Genomic DNA, 16,742 nt, shown 5'->3' with positions numbered 1-16,742 from the left:
CTTGATTTTTCTTCCAAGGACCAAGCTGTCATTTCCACGCTGCCGGAAAGGAAAAGCGCAAGCTTGTGCCAGCTAAGTGATATAAGACTTCTCAACTATCTGTGTCTGCTGAAATACAAGAGAGGGAGTGTCAAAGGATCCACCCTGTACTTTGAAAGTAAAGACACACAATAATAAGCATACATGACTGGTGGGACCTTCAAACACTTTTCTGTGCAGGCTTTGAATTTCATTCTTCCCTTTTTGTTCTGCTCTTATCTATCTCCTGGGCATTTCATGGAATGTTCTCTCTTTCTCTTCCCTGCTTTGCTTCCCTTGCTGCCTCTATATGTTTTATATATATATTAATTGTACTGCTGCTTTCCATTCTTCTCTTCTGCACAGCTTTGTCCTTGGTTTTAATCCCCAGTTCCTTACCCTCTGCAAATAACGTTCTACTGCTTTTCATGTTGGTATCTAAACCAAATGCACCATTGAAGCTGGTGCAAGATAGTCATTGATCTCTGAGTCATAATATTTAGAACCGAGAGCGCAAATGTCAGAGGGCGTTGGTGGTATAGTGGTGAGCATAGCTGCTTCCCAAGCAGTTGACCCGGGTTCGATTCCCGGCCAACGCAATGCAAATACTTAGATATTCTGCAAGCAGGATATACTTTAATTCAACATTTCACAAAATGGAAATATCATGAACAGATTAATCAGCCATATATAAAGAAATAAACAAATACGTAGGCAAACCTCTCGATCGCCCCTTCTGCTACATTCATTGTCCTAATATATGATAAGTTTCATAAAGCAGAGTCACCACTCACATGTGCTGGTAATAAATATGTTACAGTGGGCAGACATTATAACTCTAGCATCTCTATGTTAGAAAGCATTTCTAGGCAATATCTAGCCTCTGAAAAAAATATACAAGATCCACCGATAAATCTGTCAAAAGTCCTTAACATTTTGTGCATACTTGTGCTCTCACCTGCATGTAGCGCCACCTTGTAGCTGTCGAAGGTAACTGCGGCTCACAAAATGTTTTATCAGAAGGCAAGTTGAGAGGAATCCAAGAGGCAGATGTCCATGGAAAGAGCGTCTCACTGCAGCAGGAAGGTTGGATGATTCAAATTTGCATAGTTTCCTGTCCAACGTCCACTCACGTCCCGAACGCTCCCAAACGCTCAAAAGCCTCACACCGGGCAAGCCCTCACCGGGTAGATCTCTGGCACCCAGGTAAAGCCAAATCCTGAGCATGCTAGCGCTAGTATCACAGAGAGAGATATAGAGGGTTCAAGAGCTGCTGTCTTGATAAAGGTTTGAAACGGCTAGTGCCTGAGAGTGTCTGACTTTCAGTTATGACTGATTGTGAGAGGGGAAGATGAAGTTTTTCTATACCCAGCATGCCTTGCGATATACTTAGGCAAATGAGGTGAGAGCCCGACCAATCCCATGCTACTCTGCTGAATGCTCCTCATCTGCATAAAGAGAACACTTTCCCAAAGCAGCAGAGTGGCGCAGCGGAAGCGTGCTGGGCCCATAACCCAGAGGTCGATGGATCGAAACCATCCTCTGCTAGTTTTGCTTGATTTTTCTTCCAAGGACCAAGCTGTCATTTTAAGGCTGCCAGCAAGTAAAAGCGCAAGCTTGTGCCAGCTATGGTAGAAACGACTTCTGAACTATCTGTGTCTGCTGAAATACAAGAGAGGGATCGTCAAAGGGATCCACCCTGTACCTTGAAAGTAAAGACACACAATAATAAGCATAAATGACTGGTGGGACCTTCAAACACTTTTCTGGGCATGCTTTGAATATCATTCTTCCCTTTTTGTTCTGCTCTTATCTATCTCCTGGGCATTTCCTGGAATGTTCTCTCTTTCTTTTCCCTGCTTTGCTTCCCATGCTGCCTCTATATGTTCATATCCATTATTTGTACTGCTGCTTACCATTCTTCTCTTCTTCACAGCTTTGTCCTTGGTTTCAATCCCAGTTCCTTACAATCTGCTAAAACCTTTCTACTGCTTCTCATGTTGGTATCTAAACCAAATGCACCATTGAAGCTGGTGCAAGATAGACATTGAACTCAGGGTCGTAATGTTGAGAACCGAGCTTGCACAGATCAGAGGGCGTTGGTGGTATAGTGGTGAGCATAGCTGCCTTCCAAGCAGTTGACCCGGGTTCGATTCCCGGCCAACGCAGTACCAATTCTTATATATTCTACAATCAGGATATATTTTAATGCAACATGTCACAAAATGGAAATATCATGAACAGATTAATCAGCCCTTATATAAAAAATAAACAAATATGTAGGCAAGCATCTCGATCGCCCCTTCAGCTATACTCATTGTCCTACTATATGATAAGTTTCATAAAGCAGAGTCACCACTCACATGAGCTGGTAATAAATATGTTACAGTGGGAAGACAATGAACGGGCTGAGGCCCGACCACACATTATAACTAAAGCATCTCTATGTTAAAAAGCATTCCTAGGTAATGTCTAGCCTCTGAAAAAAATATGTAAAATCCATCCATAAATCTGGCAAAAGTCCCCAATATTTTGGGCATACTTGTGCTCTCACCTGAATGTAGCGCCACCTTGTAGGCGCCGAAGGTAACTGCGGCTCACAAAATGTTTTATCAGAAGGCAAGTTGAGAGGAATCCAAGAGGCAGATGTCCTTGGAAAGAGCCTCTGACTGCAGCAGGAAGGATGGATGCTTCAAATTTGCACAGTTTCCTGCCCATCGTCCTCTCACGTCCCGAACGCCCACGTCACTCCCCTGAATGCTCCTCATCTGCATAAAGAGAACACTCTGAAAAAGGAGCAGAGTGGCGCAGCGGAAGCGTGCTGGGCCCATAACCCAGAGGTCGATGGATCGAAACCATCCTCTGCTAATTTTGCTTGATTTTTCTTCCAAGGACCAAGCTGTCATTTCCACGCTGCCGGAAAGGAAAAGCGCAAGCTTGTGCCAGCTAAGTGATATAAGACTTCTCAACTATCTGTGTCTGCTGAAATACAAGAGAGGGAGTGTCAAAGGATCCACCCTGTACTTTGAAAGTAAAGACACACAATAATAAGCATACATGACTGGTGGGACCTTCAAACACTTTTCTGTGCAGGCTTTGAATTTCATTCTTCCCTTTTTGTTCTGCTCTTATCTATCTCCTGGGCATTTCATGGAATGTTCTCTCTTTCTCTTCCCTGCTTTGCTTCCCTTGCTGCCTCTATATGTTTTATATATATATTAATTGTACTGCTGCTTTCCATTCTTCTCTTCTGCACAGCTTTGTCCTTGGTTTTAATCCCCAGTTCCTTACCCTCTGCAAATAACGTTCTACTGCTTTTCATGTTGGTATCTAAACCAAATGCACCATTGAAGCTGGTGCAAGATAGTCATTGATCTCTGAGTCATAATATTTAGAACCGAGAGCGCAAATGTCAGAGGGCGTTGGTGGTATAGTGGTGAGCATAGCTGCTTCCCAAGCAGTTGACCCGGGTTCGATTCCCGGCCAACGCAATGCAAATACTTATATATTCTGCAAGCAGGATATACTTTAATTCAACATTTCACAAAATGGAAATATCATGAACAGATTAATCAGCCATATATAAAGAAATAAACAAATACGTAGGCAAACCTCTCGATCGCCCCTTCTGCTACATTCATTGTCCTGATATATGATAAGTTTCATAAAGCAGAGTCACCACTCACATGTGCTGGTAATAAATATGTTACAGTGGGCAGACATTATAACTCTAGCATCTCTATGTTAGAAAGCATTTCTAGGCAATATCTAGCCTCTGAAAAAAATATACAAGATCCACCGATAAATCTGTCAAAAGTCCTTAACATTTTGTGCATACTTGTGCTCTCACCTGCATGTAGCGCCACCTTGTAGCTGTCGAAGGTAACTGCGGCTCACAAAATGTTTTATCAGAAGGCAAGTTGAGAGGAATCCAAGAGGCAGATGTCCATGGAAAGAGCGTCTCACTGCAGCAGGAAGGTTGGATGATTCAAATTTGCATAGTTTCCTGTCCAACGTCCACTCACGTCCCGAACGCTCCCAAACGCTCAAAAGCCTCAGCCCTCACCGGGTAGATCTCTGGCACCCAGGTAAAGCCAAATCCTGAGCATGCTAGCGCTAGTATCACAGAGAGAGATATAGAGGGTTCAAGAGCTGCTGTCTTGATAAAGGTTTGAAACGGCTAGTGCCTGAGAGTGTCTGACTTTCAGTTATGACTGATTGTGAGAGGGGAAGATGAAGTTTTTCTATACCCAGCATGCCTTGCGATATACTTAGGCAAATGAGGTGAGAGCCCGACCAATCCCATGCTACTCTGCTGAATGCTCCTCATCTGCATAAAGAGAACACTTTCCCAAAGCAGCAGAGTGGCGCAGCGGAAGCGTGCTGGGCCCATAACCCAGAGGTCGATGGATCGAAACCATCCTCTGCTAGTTTTGCTTGATTTTTCTTCCAAGGACCAAGCTGTCATTTTAAGGCTGCCAGCAAGGAAAAGCGCAAGCTTGTGCCAGCTATGGTAGAAACGACTTCTGAACTATCTGTGTCTGCTGAAATACAAGAGAGGGATCGTCAAAGGGATCCACCCTGTACCTTGAAAGTAAAGACACACAATAATAAGCATAAATGACTGGTGGGACCTTCAAACACTTTTCTGGGCATGCTTTGAATATCATTCTTCCCTTTTTGTTCTGCTCTTATCTATCTCCTGGGCATTTCCTGGAATGTTCTCTCTTTCTTTCCCCTGCTTTGCTTCCCATGCTGCCTCTATATGTTCATATCCATTATTTGTACTGCTGCTTACCATTCTTCTCTTCTTCACAGCTTTGTCCTTGGTTTCAATCCCAGTTCCTTACAATCTGCTAAAACCTTTCTACTGCTTCTCATGTTGGTATCTAAACCAAATGCACCATTGAAGCTGGTGCAAGATAGACATTGAACTCAGGGTCGTAATGTTGAGAACCGAGCTTGCACAGATCAGAGGGCGTTGGTGGTATAGTGGTGAGCATAGCTGCCTTCCAAGCAGTTGACCCGGGTTCGATTCCCGGCCAACGCAGTACCAATTCTTATATATTCTACAATCAGGATATATTTTAATGCAACATGTCACAAAATGGAAATATCATGAACAGATTAATCAGCCCTTATATAAAAAATAAACAAATATGTAGGCAAGCATCTCGATCGCCCCTTCAGCTATACTCATTGTCCTACTATATGATAAGTTTCATAAAGCAGAGTCACCACTCACATGAGCTGGTAATAAATATGTTACAGTGGGAAGACAATGAACGGGCTGAGGCCCGACCACACATTATAACTAAAGCATCTCTATGTTAAAAAGCATTCCTAGGTAATGTCTAGCCTCTGAAAAAAATATGTAAAATCCATCCATAAATCTGGCAAAAGTCCCCAATATTTTGGGCATACTTGTGCTCTCACCTGAATGTAGCGCCACCTTGTAGGCGCCGAAGGTAACTGCGGCTCACAAAATGTTTTATCAGAAGGCAAGTTGAGAGGAATCCAAGAGGCAGATGTCCTTGGAAAGAGCCTCTGACTGCAGCAGGAAGGATGGATGCTTCAAATTTGCACAGTTTCCTGCCCATCGTCCTCTCACGTCCCGAACGCCCACGTCACTCCCCTGAATGCTCCTCATCTGCATAAAGAGAACACTCTGAAAAAGGAGCAGAGTGGCGCAGCGGAAGCGTGCTGGGCCCATAACCCAGAGGTCGATGGATCGAAACCATCCTCTGCTAATTTTGCTTGATTTTTCTTCCAAGGACCAAGCTGTCATTTCCACGCTGCCGGAAAGGAAAAGCGCAAGCTTGTGCCAGCTAAGTGATATAAGACTTCTCAACTATCTGTGTCTGCTGAAATACAAGAGAGGGAGTGTCAAAGGATCCACCCTGTACTTTGAAAGTAAAGACACACAATAATAAGCATACATGACTGGTGGGACCTTCAAACACTTTTCTGTGCAGGCTTTGAATTTCATTCTTCCCTTTTTGTTCTGCTCTTATCTATCTCCTGGGCATTTCATGGAATGTTCTCTCTTTCTCTTCCCTGCTTTGCTTCCCTTGCTGCCTCTATATGTTTTATATATATATTAATTGTACTGCTGCTTTCCATTCTTCTCTTCTGCACAGCTTTGTCCTTGGTTTTAATCCCCAGTTCCTTACCCTCTGCAAATAACGTTCTACTGCTTTTCATGTTGGTATCTAAACCAAATGCACCATTGAAGCTGGTGCAAGATAGTCATTGATCTCTGAGTCATAATATTTAGAACCGAGAGCGCAAATGTCAGAGGGCGTTGGTGGTATAGTGGTGAGCATAGCTGCTTCCCAAGCAGTTGACCCGGGTTCGATTCCCGGCCAACGCAATGCAAATACTTAGATATTCTGCAAGCAGGATATACTTTAATTCAACATTTCACAAAATGGAAATATCATGAACAGATTAATCAGCCATATATAAAGAAATAAACAAATACGTAGGCAAACCTCTCGATCGCCCCTTCTGCTACATTCATTGTCCTAATATATGATAAGTTTCATAAAGCAGAGTCACCACTCACATGTGCTGGTAATAAATATGTTACAGTGGGCAGACATTATAACTCTAGCATCTCTATGTTAGAAAGCATTTCTAGGCAATATCTAGCCTCTGAAAAAAATATACAAGATCCACCGATAAATCTGTCAAAAGTCCTTTACATTTTGTGCATACTTGTGCTCTCACCTGCATGTAGCGCCACCTTGTAGCTGTCGAAGGTAACTGCGGCTCACAAAATGTTTTATCAGAAGGCAAGTTGAGAGGAATCCAAGAGGCAGATGTCCATGGAAAGAGCGTCTCACTGCAGCAGGAAGGTTGGATGATTCAAATTTGCATAGTTTCCTGTCCAACGTCCACTCACGTCCCGAACGCTCCCAAACGCTCAAAAGCCTCACACCGGGCAAGCCCTCACCGGGTAGATCTCTGGCACCCAGGTAAAGCCAAATCCTGAGCATGCTAGCGCTAGTATCACAGAGAGAGATATAGAGGGTTCAAGAGCTGCTGTCTTGATAAAGGTTTGAAACGGCTAGTGCCTGAGAGTGTCTGACTTTCAGTTATGACTGATTGTGAGAGGGGAAGATGAAGTTTTTCTATACCCAGCATGCCTTGCGATATACTTAGGCAAATGAGGTGAGAGCCCGACCAATCCCATGCTACTCTGCTGAATGCTCCTCATCTGCATAAAGAGAACACTTTCCCAAAGCAGCAGAGTGGCGCAGCGGAAGCGTGCTGGGCCCATAACCCAGAGGTCGATGGATCGAAACCATCCTCTGCTAGTTTTGCTTGATTTTTCTTCCAAGGACCAAGCTGTCATTTTAAGGCTGCCAGCAAGGAAAAGCGCAAGCTTGTGCCAGCTATGGTAGAAACGACTTCTGAACTATCTGTGTCTGCTGAAATACAAGAGAGGGATCGTCAAAGGGATCCACCCTGTACCTTGAAAGTAAAGACACACAATAATAAGCATAAATGACTGGTGGGACCTTCAAACACTTTTCTGGGCATGCTTTGAATATCATTCTTCCCTTTTTGTTCTGCTCTTATCTATCTCCTGGGCATTTCCTGGAATGTTCTCTCTTTCTTTCCCCTGCTTTGCTTCCCATGCTGCCTCTATATGTTCATATCCATTATTTGTACTGCTGCTTACCATTCTTCTCTTCTTCACAGCTTTGTCCTTGGTTTCAATCCCAGTTCCTTACAATCTGCTAAAACCTTTCTACTGCTTCTCATGTTGGTATCTAAACCAAATGCACCATTGAAGCTGGTGCAAGATAGACATTGAACTCAGGGTCGTAATGTTGAGAACCGAGCTTGCACAGATCAGAGGGCGTTGGTGGTATAGTGGTGAGCATAGCTGCCTTCCAAGCAGTTGACCCGGGTTCGATTCCCGGCCAACGCAGTACCAATTCTTATATATTCTACAATCAGGATATATTTTAATGCAACATGTCACAAAATGGAAATATCATGAACAGATTAATCAGCCCTTATATAAAAAATAAACAAATATGTAGGCAAGCATCTCGATCGCCCCTTCAGCTATACTCATTGTCCTACTATATGATAAGTTTCATAAAGCAGAGTCACCACTCACATGAGCTGGTAATAAATATGTTACAGTGGGAAGACAATGAACGGGCTGAGGCCCGACCACACATTATAACTAAAGCATCTCTATGTTAAAAAGCATTCCTAGGTAATGTCTAGCCTCTGAAAAAAATATGTAAAATCCATCCATAAATCTGGCAAAAGTCCCCAATATTTTGGGCATACTTGTGCTCTCACCTGAATGTAGCGCCACCTTGTAGGCGCCGAAGGTAACTGCGGCTCACAAAATGTTTTATCAGAAGGCAAGTTGAGAGGAATCCAAGAGGCAGATGTCCTTGGAAAGAGCCTCTGACTGCAGCAGGAAGGATGGATGCTTCAAATTTGCACAGTTTCCTGCCCATCGTCCTCTCACGTCCCGAACGCCCACGTCACTCCCCTGAATGCTCCTCATCTGCATAAAGAGAACACTCTGAAAAAGGAGCAGAGTGGCGCAGCGGAAGCGTGCTGGGCCCATAACCCAGAGGTCGATGGATCGAAACCATCCTCTGCTAATTTTGCTTGATTTTTCTTCCAAGGACCAAGCTGTCATTTCCACGCTGCCGGAAAGGAAAAGCGCAAGCTTGTGCCAGCTAAGTGATATAAGACTTCTCAACTATCTGTGTCTGCTGAAATACAAGAGAGGGAGTGTCAAAGGATCCACCCTGTACTTTGAAAGTAAAGACACACAATAATAAGCATACATGACTGGTGGGACCTTCAAACACTTTTCTGTGCAGGCTTTGAATTTCATTCTTCCCTTTTTGTTCTGCTCTTATCTATCTCCTGGGCATTTCATGGAATGTTCTCTCTTTCTCTTCCCTGCTTTGCTTCCCTTGCTGCCTCTATATGTTTTATATATATATTAATTGTACTGCTGCTTTCCATTCTTCTCTTCTGCACAGCTTTGTCCTTGGTTTTAATCCCCAGTTCCTTACCCTCTGCAAATAACGTTCTACTGCTTTTCATGTTGGTATCTAAACCAAATGCACCATTGAAGCTGGTGCAAGATAGTCATTGATCTCTGAGTCATAATATTTAGAACCGAGAGCGCAAATGTCAGAGGGCGTTGGTGGTATAGTGGTGAGCATAGCTGCTTCCCAAGCAGTTGACCCGGGTTCGATTCCCGGCCAACGCAATGCAAATACTTATATATTCTGCAAGCAGGATATACTTTAATTCAACATTTCACAAAATGGAAATATCATGAACAGATTAATCAGCCATATATAAAGAAATAAACAAATACGTAGGCAAACCTCTCGATCGCCCCTTCTGCTACATTCATTGTCCTGATATATGATAAGTTTCATAAAGCAGAGTCACCACTCACATGTGCTGGTAATAAATATGTTACAGTGGGCAGACATTATAACTCTAGCATCTCTATGTTAGAAAGCATTTCTAGGCAATATCTAGCCTCTGAAAAAAATATACAAGATCCACCGATAAATCTGTCAAAAGTCCTTAACATTTTGTGCATACTTGTGCTCTCACCTGCATGTAGCGCCACCTTGTAGCTGTCGAAGGTAACTGCGGCTCACAAAATGTTTTATCAGAAGGCAAGTTGAGAGGAATCCAAGAGGCAGATGTCCATGGAAAGAGCGTCTCACTGCAGCAGGAAGGTTGGATGATTCAAATTTGCATAGTTTCCTGTCCAACGTCCACTCACGTCCCGAACGCTCCCAAACGCTCAAAAGCCTCAGCCCTCACCGGGTAGATCTCTGGCACCCAGGTAAAGCCAAATCCTGAGCATGCTAGCGCTAGTATCACAGAGAGAGATATAGAGGGTTCAAGAGCTGCTGTCTTGATAAAGGTTTGAAACGGCTAGTGCCTGAGAGTGTCTGACTTTCAGTTATGACTGATTGTGAGAGGGGAAGATGAAGTTTTTCTATACCCAGCATGCCTTGCGATATACTTAGGCAAATGAGGTGAGAGCCCGACCAATCCCATGCTACTCTGCTGAATGCTCCTCATCTGCATAAAGAGAACACTTTCCCAAAGCAGCAGAGTGGCGCAGCGGAAGCGTGCTGGGCCCATAACCCAGAGGTCGATGGATCGAAACCATCCTCTGCTAGTTTTGCTTGATTTTTCTTCCAAGGACCAAGCTGTCATTTTAAGGCTGCCAGCAAGGAAAAGCGCAAGCTTGTGCCAGCTATGGTAGAAACGACTTCTGAACTATCTGTGTCTGCTGAAATACAAGAGAGGGATCGTCAAAGGGATCCACCCTGTACCTTGAAAGTAAAGACACACAATAATAAGCATAAATGACTGGTGGGACCTTCAAACACTTTTCTGGGCATGCTTTGAATATCATTCTTCCCTTTTTGTTCTGCTCTTATCTATCTCCTGGGCATTTCCTGGAATGTTCTCTCTTTCTTTCCCCTGCTTTGCTTCCCATGCTGCCTCTATATGTTCATATCCATTATTTGTACTGCTGCTTACCATTCTTCTCTTCTTCACAGCTTTGTCCTTGGTTTCAATCCCAGTTCCTTACAATCTGCTAAAACCTTTCTACTGCTTCTCATGTTGGTATCTAAACCAAATGCACCATTGAAGCTGGTGCAAGATAGACATTGAACTCAGGGTCGTAATGTTGAGAACCGAGCTTGCACAGATCAGAGGGCGTTGGTGGTATAGTGGTGAGCATAGCTGCCTTCCAAGCAGTTGACCCGGGTTCGATTCCCGGCCAACGCAGTACCAATTCTTATATATTCTACAATCAGGATATATTTTAATGCAACATGTCACAAAATGGAAATATCATGAACAGATTAATCAGCCCTTATATAAAAAATAAACAAATATGTAGGCAAGCATCTCGATCGCCCCTTCAGCTATACTCATTGTCCTACTATATGATAAGTTTCATAAAGCAGAGTCACCACTCACATGAGCTGGTAATAAATATGTTACAGTGGGAAGACAATGAACGGGCTGAGGCCCGACCACACATTATAACTAAAGCATCTCTATGTTAAAAAGCATTCCTAGGTAATGTCTAGCCTCTGAAAAAAATATGTAAAATCCATCCATAAATCTGGCAAAAGTCCCCAATATTTTGGGCATACTTGTGCTCTCACCTGAATGTAGCGCCACCTTGTAGGCGCCGAAGGTAACTGCGGCTCACAAAATGTTTTATCAGAAGGCAAGTTGAGAGGAATCCAAGAGGCAGATGTCCTTGGAAAGAGCCTCTGACTGCAGCAGGAAGGATGGATGCTTCAAATTTGCACAGTTTCCTGCCCATCGTCCTCTCACGTCCCGAACGCCCACGTCACTCCCCTGAATGCTCCTCATCTGCATAAAGAGAACACTCTGAAAAAGGAGCAGAGTGGCGCAGCGGAAGCGTGCTGGGCCCATAACCCAGAGGTCGATGGATCGAAACCATCCTCTGCTAATTTTGCTTGATTTTTCTTCCAAGGACCAAGCTGTCATTTCCACGCTGCCGGAAAGGAAAAGCGCAAGCTTGTGCCAGCTAAGTGATATAAGACTTCTCAACTATCTGTGTCTGCTGAAATACAAGAGAGGGAGTGTCAAAGGATCCACCCTGTACTTTGAAAGTAAAGACACACAATAATAAGCATACATGACTGGTGGGACCTTCAAACACTTTTCTGTGCAGGCTTTGAATTTCATTCTTCCCTTTTTGTTCTGCTCTTATCTATCTCCTGGGCATTTCATGGAATGTTCTCTCTTTCTCTTCCCTGCTTTGCTTCCCTTGCTGCCTCTATATGTTTTATATATATATTAATTGTACTGCTGCTTTCCATTCTTCTCTTCTGCACAGCTTTGTCCTTGGTTTTAATCCCCAGTTCCTTACCCTCTGCAAATAACGTTCTACTGCTTTTCATGTTGGTATCTAAACCAAATGCACCATTGAAGCTGGTGCAAGATAGTCATTGATCTCTGAGTCATAATATTTAGAACCGAGAGCGCAAATGTCAGAGGGCGTTGGTGGTATAGTGGTGAGCATAGCTGCTTCCCAAGCAGTTGACCCGGGTTCGATTCCCGGCCAACGCAATGCAAATACTTAGATATTCTGCAAGCAGGATATACTTTAATTCAACATTTCACAAAATGGAAATATCATGAACAGATTAATCAGCCATATATAAAGAAATAAACAAATACGTAGGCAAACCTCTCGATCGCCCCTTCTGCTACATTCATTGTCCTAATATATGATAAGTTTCATAAAGCAGAGTCACCACTCACATGTGCTGGTAATAAATATGTTACAGTGGGCAGACATTATAACTCTAGCATCTCTATGTTAGAAAGCATTTCTAGGCAATATCTAGCCTCTGAAAAAAATATACAAGATCCACCGATAAATCTGTCAAAAGTCCTTTACATTTTGTGCATACTTGTGCTCTCACCTGCATGTAGCGCCACCTTGTAGCTGTCGAAGGTAACTGCGGCTCACAAAATGTTTTATCAGAAGGCAAGTTGAGAGGAATCCAAGAGGCAGATGTCCATGGAAAGAGCGTCTCACTGCAGCAGGAAGGTTGGATGATTCAAATTTGCATAGTTTCCTGTCCAACGTCCACTCACGTCCCGAACGCTCCCAAACGCTCAAAAGCCTCACACCGGGCAAGCCCTCACCGGGTAGATCTCTGGCACCCAGGTAAAGCCAAATCCTGAGCATGCTAGCGCTAGTATCACAGAGAGAGATATAGAGGGTTCAAGAGCTGCTGTCTTGATAAAGGTTTGAAACGGCTAGTGCCTGAGAGTGTCTGACTTTCAGTTATGACTGATTGTGAGAGGGGAAGATGAAGTTTTTCTATACCCAGCATGCCTTGCGATATACTTAGGCAAATGAGGTGAGAGCCCGACCAATCCCATGCTACTCTGCTGAATGCTCCTCATCTGCATAAAGAGAACACTTTCCCAAAGCAGCAGAGTGGCGCAGCGGAAGCGTGCTGGGCCCATAACCCAGAGGTCGATGGATCGAAACCATCCTCTGCTAGTTTTGCTTGATTTTTCTTCCAAGGACCAAGCTGTCATTTTAAGGCTGCCAGCAAGGAAAAGCGCAAGCTTGTGCCAGCTATGGTAGAAACGACTTCTGAACTATCTGTGTCTGCTGAAATACAAGAGAGGGATCGTCAAAGGGATCCACCCTGTACCTTGAAAGTAAAGACACACAATAATAAGCATAAATGACTGGTGGGACCTTCAAACACTTTTCTGGGCATGCTTTGAATATCATTCTTCCCTTTTTGTTCTGCTCTTATCTATCTCCTGGGCATTTCCTGGAATGTTCTCTCTTTCTTTTCCCTGCTTTGCTTCCCATGCTGCCTCTATATGTTCATATCCATTATTTGTACTGCTGCTTACCATTCTTCTCTTCTTCACAGCTTTGTCCTTGGTTTCAATCCCAGTTCCTTACAATCTGCTAAAACCTTTCTACTGCTTCTCATGTTGGTATCTAAACCAAATGCACCATTGAAGCTGGTGCAAGATAGACATTGAACTCAGGGTCGTAATGTTGAGAACCGAGCTTGCACAGATCAGAGGGCGTTGGTGGTATAGTGGTGAGCATAGCTGCCTTCCAAGCAGTTGACCCGGGTTCGATTCCCGGCCAACGCAGTACCAATTCTTATATATTCTACAATCAGGATATATTTTAATGCAACATGTCACAAAATGGAAATATCATGAACAGATTAATCAGCCCTTATATAAAAAATAAACAAATATGTAGGCAAGCATCTCGATCGCCCCTTCAGCTATACTCATTGTCCTACTATATGATAAGTTTCATAAAGCAGAGTCACCACTCACATGAGCTGGTAATAAATATGTTACAGTGGGAAGACAATGAACGGGCTGAGGCCCGACCACACATTATAACTAAAGCATCTCTATGTTAAAAAGCATTCCTAGGTAATGTCTAGCCTCTGAAAAAAATATGTAAAATCCATCCATAAATCTGGCAAAAGTCCCCAATATTTTGGGCATACTTGTGCTCTCACCTGAATGTAGCGCCACCTTGTAGGCGCCGAAGGTAACTGCGGCTCACAAAATGTTTTATCAGAAGGCAAGTTGAGAGGAATCCAAGAGGCAGATGTCCTTGGAAAGAGCCTCTGACTGCAGCAGGAAGGATGGATGCTTCAAATTTGCACAGTTTCCTGCCCATCGTCCTCTCACGTCCCGAACGCCCACGTCACTCCCCTGAATGCTCCTCATCTGCATAAAGAGAACACTCTGAAAAAGGAGCAGAGTGGCGCAGCGGAAGCGTGCTGGGCCCATAACCCAGAGGTCGATGGATCGAAACCATCCTCTGCTAATTTTGCTTGATTTTTCTTCCAAGGACCAAGCTGTCATTTCCACGCTGCCGGAAAGGAAAAGCGCAAGCTTGTGCCAGCTAAGTGATATAAGACTTCTCAACTATCTGTGTCTGCTGAAATACAAGAGAGGGAGTGTCAAAGGATCCACCCTGTACTTTGAAAGTAAAGACACACAATAATAAGCATACATGACTGGTGGGACCTTCAAACACTTTTCTGTGCAGGCTTTGAATTTCATTCTTCCCTTTTTGTTCTGCTCTTATCTATCTCCTGGGCATTTCATGGAATGTTCTCTCTTTCTCTTCCCTGCTTTGCTTCCCTTGCTGCCTCTATATGTTTTATATATATATTAATTGTACTGCTGCTTTCCATTCTTCTCTTCTGCACAGCTTTGTCCTTGGTTTTAATCCCCAGTTCCTTACCCTCTGCAAATAACGTTCTACTGCTTTTCATGTTGGTATCTAAACCAAATGCACCATTGAAGCTGGTGCAAGATAGTCATTGATCTCTGAGTCATAATATTTAGAACCGAGAGCGCAAATGTCAGAGGGCGTTGGTGGTATAGTGGTGAGCATAGCTGCTTCCCAAGCAGTTGACCCGGGTTCGATTCCCGGCCAACGCAATGCAAATACTTATATATTCTGCAAGCAGGATATACTTTAATTCAACATTTCACAAAATGGAAATATCATGAACAGATTAATCAGCCATATATAAAGAAATAAACAAATACGTAGGCAAACCTCTCGATCGCCCCTTCTGCTACATTCATTGTCCTGATATATGATAAGTTTCATAAAGCAGAGTCACCACTCACATGTGCTGGTAATAAATATGTTACAGTGGGCAGACATTATAACTCTAGCATCTCTATGTTAGAAAGCATTTCTAGGCAATATCTAGCCTCTGAAAAAAATATACAAGATCCACCGATAAATCTGTCAAAAGTCCTTAACATTTTGTGCATACTTGTGCTCTCACCTGCATGTAGCGCCACCTTGTAGCTGTCGAAGGTAACTGCGGCTCACAAAATGTTTTATCAGAAGGCAAGTTGAGAGGAATCCAAGAGGCAGATGTCCATGGAAAGAGCGTCTCACTGCAGCAGGAAGGTTGGATGATTCAAATTTGCATAGTTTCCTGTCCAACGTCCACTCACGTCCCGAACGCTCCCAAACGCTCAAAAGCCTCAGCCCTCACCGGGTAGATCTCTGGCACCCAGGTAAAGCCAAATCCTGAGCATGCTAGCGCTAGTATCACAGAGAGAGATATAGAGGGTTCAAGAGCTGCTGTCTTGATAAAGGTTTGAAACGGCTAGTGCCTGAGAGTGTCTGACTTTCAGTTATGACTGATTGTGAGAGGGGAAGATGAAGTTTTTCTATACCCAGCATGCCTTGCGATATACTTAGGCAAATGAGGTGAGAGCCCGACCAATCCCATGCTACTCTGCTGAATGCTCCTCATCTGCATAAAGAGAACACTTTCCCAAAGCAGCAGAGTGGCGCAGCGGAAGCGTGCTGGGCCCATAACCCAGAGGTCGATGGATCGAAACCATCCTCTGCTAGTTTTGCTTGATTTTTCTTCCAAGGACCAAGCTGTCATTTTAAGGCTGCCAGCAAGGAAAAGCGCAAGCTTGTGCCAGCTATGGTAGAAACGACTTCTGAACTATCTGTGTCTGCTGAAATACAAGAGAGGGATCGTCAAAGGGATCCACCCTGTACCTTGAAAGTAAAGACACACAATAATAAGCATAAATGACTGGTGGGACCTTCAAACACTTTTCTGGGCATGCTTTGAATATCATTCTTCCCTTTTTGTTCTGCTCTTATCTATCTCCTGGGCATTTCCTGGAATGTTCTCTCTTTCTTTCCCCTGCTTTGCTTCCCATGCTGCCTCTATATGTTCATATCCATTATTTGTACTGCTGCTTACCATTCTTCTCTTCTTCACAGCTTTGTCCTTGGTTTCAATCCCAGTTCCTTACAATCTGCTAAAACCTTTCTACTGCTTCTCATGTTGGTATCTAAACCAAATGCACCATTGAAGCTGGTGCAAGATAGACATTGAACTCAGGGTCGTAATGTTGAGAACCGAGCTTGCACAGATCAGAGGGCGTTGGTGGTATAGTGGTGAGCATAGCTGCCTTCCAAGCAGTTGACCCGGGTTCGATTCCCGGCCAACGCAGTACCAATTCTTATATATTCTACAATCAGGATATATTTTAATGCAACATGTCACAAAATGGAAATATCATGAACAGATTAATCAGCCCTTATATAAAAAATAAACAAATATGTAGGCAAGCATCTC

At 43.6% G+C, this 16,742-nt stretch overlaps 23 non-coding genes across 23 annotated transcripts; all 23 read left to right on the top strand.

Annotated features, from left to right (window-relative positions):
- The first annotated feature begins 545 nt into the window (after positions 1–545).
- TRNAG-CCC (transfer RNA glycine (anticodon CCC)) lies at positions 546–617 on the top strand. Its single transcript has one exon. It is a non-coding gene; the product is annotated as a tRNA-Gly (tRNA).
- Positions 618–1,494: 877 nt separating this feature from the next.
- TRNAM-CAU (transfer RNA methionine (anticodon CAU)) lies at positions 1,495–1,566 on the top strand. Its single transcript has one exon. It is a non-coding gene; the product is annotated as a tRNA-Met (tRNA).
- A 548-nt stretch (positions 1,567–2,114) lies between these two features.
- On the top strand, positions 2,115–2,186 carry TRNAG-UCC (transfer RNA glycine (anticodon UCC)). Its single transcript has one exon. It is a non-coding gene; the product is annotated as a tRNA-Gly (tRNA).
- Positions 2,187–2,814: 628 nt separating this feature from the next.
- On the top strand, positions 2,815–2,886 carry TRNAM-CAU (transfer RNA methionine (anticodon CAU)). Its single transcript has one exon. It is a non-coding gene; the product is annotated as a tRNA-Met (tRNA).
- Positions 2,887–3,437: 551 nt separating this feature from the next.
- On the top strand, positions 3,438–3,509 carry TRNAG-CCC (transfer RNA glycine (anticodon CCC)). Its single transcript has one exon. It is a non-coding gene; the product is annotated as a tRNA-Gly (tRNA).
- Positions 3,510–4,376: 867 nt separating this feature from the next.
- On the top strand, positions 4,377–4,448 carry TRNAM-CAU (transfer RNA methionine (anticodon CAU)). The gene has a single exon. It is a non-coding gene; the product is annotated as a tRNA-Met (tRNA).
- A 548-nt stretch (positions 4,449–4,996) lies between these two features.
- Positions 4,997–5,068, top strand: TRNAG-UCC (transfer RNA glycine (anticodon UCC)). The gene has a single exon. It is a non-coding gene; the product is annotated as a tRNA-Gly (tRNA).
- Positions 5,069–5,696: 628 nt separating this feature from the next.
- Positions 5,697–5,768, top strand: TRNAM-CAU (transfer RNA methionine (anticodon CAU)). The gene has a single exon. It is a non-coding gene; the product is annotated as a tRNA-Met (tRNA).
- A 551-nt stretch (positions 5,769–6,319) lies between these two features.
- On the top strand, positions 6,320–6,391 carry TRNAG-CCC (transfer RNA glycine (anticodon CCC)). The gene has a single exon. It is a non-coding gene; the product is annotated as a tRNA-Gly (tRNA).
- An 877-nt stretch (positions 6,392–7,268) lies between these two features.
- Positions 7,269–7,340, top strand: TRNAM-CAU (transfer RNA methionine (anticodon CAU)). Its single transcript has one exon. It is a non-coding gene; the product is annotated as a tRNA-Met (tRNA).
- A 548-nt stretch (positions 7,341–7,888) lies between these two features.
- TRNAG-UCC (transfer RNA glycine (anticodon UCC)) lies at positions 7,889–7,960 on the top strand. The gene has a single exon. It is a non-coding gene; the product is annotated as a tRNA-Gly (tRNA).
- A 628-nt stretch (positions 7,961–8,588) lies between these two features.
- On the top strand, positions 8,589–8,660 carry TRNAM-CAU (transfer RNA methionine (anticodon CAU)). The gene has a single exon. It is a non-coding gene; the product is annotated as a tRNA-Met (tRNA).
- Positions 8,661–9,211: 551 nt separating this feature from the next.
- Positions 9,212–9,283, top strand: TRNAG-CCC (transfer RNA glycine (anticodon CCC)). Its single transcript has one exon. It is a non-coding gene; the product is annotated as a tRNA-Gly (tRNA).
- Positions 9,284–10,150: 867 nt separating this feature from the next.
- TRNAM-CAU (transfer RNA methionine (anticodon CAU)) lies at positions 10,151–10,222 on the top strand. Its single transcript has one exon. It is a non-coding gene; the product is annotated as a tRNA-Met (tRNA).
- Positions 10,223–10,770: 548 nt separating this feature from the next.
- TRNAG-UCC (transfer RNA glycine (anticodon UCC)) lies at positions 10,771–10,842 on the top strand. Its single transcript has one exon. It is a non-coding gene; the product is annotated as a tRNA-Gly (tRNA).
- A 628-nt stretch (positions 10,843–11,470) lies between these two features.
- Positions 11,471–11,542, top strand: TRNAM-CAU (transfer RNA methionine (anticodon CAU)). The gene has a single exon. It is a non-coding gene; the product is annotated as a tRNA-Met (tRNA).
- A 551-nt stretch (positions 11,543–12,093) lies between these two features.
- On the top strand, positions 12,094–12,165 carry TRNAG-CCC (transfer RNA glycine (anticodon CCC)). The gene has a single exon. It is a non-coding gene; the product is annotated as a tRNA-Gly (tRNA).
- An 877-nt stretch (positions 12,166–13,042) lies between these two features.
- TRNAM-CAU (transfer RNA methionine (anticodon CAU)) lies at positions 13,043–13,114 on the top strand. Its single transcript has one exon. It is a non-coding gene; the product is annotated as a tRNA-Met (tRNA).
- Positions 13,115–13,662: 548 nt separating this feature from the next.
- Positions 13,663–13,734, top strand: TRNAG-UCC (transfer RNA glycine (anticodon UCC)). The gene has a single exon. It is a non-coding gene; the product is annotated as a tRNA-Gly (tRNA).
- Positions 13,735–14,362: 628 nt separating this feature from the next.
- On the top strand, positions 14,363–14,434 carry TRNAM-CAU (transfer RNA methionine (anticodon CAU)). The gene has a single exon. It is a non-coding gene; the product is annotated as a tRNA-Met (tRNA).
- Positions 14,435–14,985: 551 nt separating this feature from the next.
- TRNAG-CCC (transfer RNA glycine (anticodon CCC)) lies at positions 14,986–15,057 on the top strand. The gene has a single exon. It is a non-coding gene; the product is annotated as a tRNA-Gly (tRNA).
- An 867-nt stretch (positions 15,058–15,924) lies between these two features.
- On the top strand, positions 15,925–15,996 carry TRNAM-CAU (transfer RNA methionine (anticodon CAU)). The gene has a single exon. It is a non-coding gene; the product is annotated as a tRNA-Met (tRNA).
- A 548-nt stretch (positions 15,997–16,544) lies between these two features.
- TRNAG-UCC (transfer RNA glycine (anticodon UCC)) lies at positions 16,545–16,616 on the top strand. Its single transcript has one exon. It is a non-coding gene; the product is annotated as a tRNA-Gly (tRNA).
- The last annotated feature ends 126 nt before the right edge of the window (positions 16,617–16,742 follow it).

The sequence above is a fragment of the Lissotriton helveticus genome, chromosome 11 (genome assembly GCF_964261635.1).
Source record: "Lissotriton helveticus chromosome 11, aLisHel1.1, whole genome shotgun sequence".
Taxonomy (NCBI): domain Eukaryota; kingdom Metazoa; phylum Chordata; class Amphibia; order Caudata; family Salamandridae; genus Lissotriton; species Lissotriton helveticus.
The sequence above is the reverse complement of the archived record's forward strand: the minus strand, read 5'-3'. Positions and strand labels throughout refer to the sequence as shown.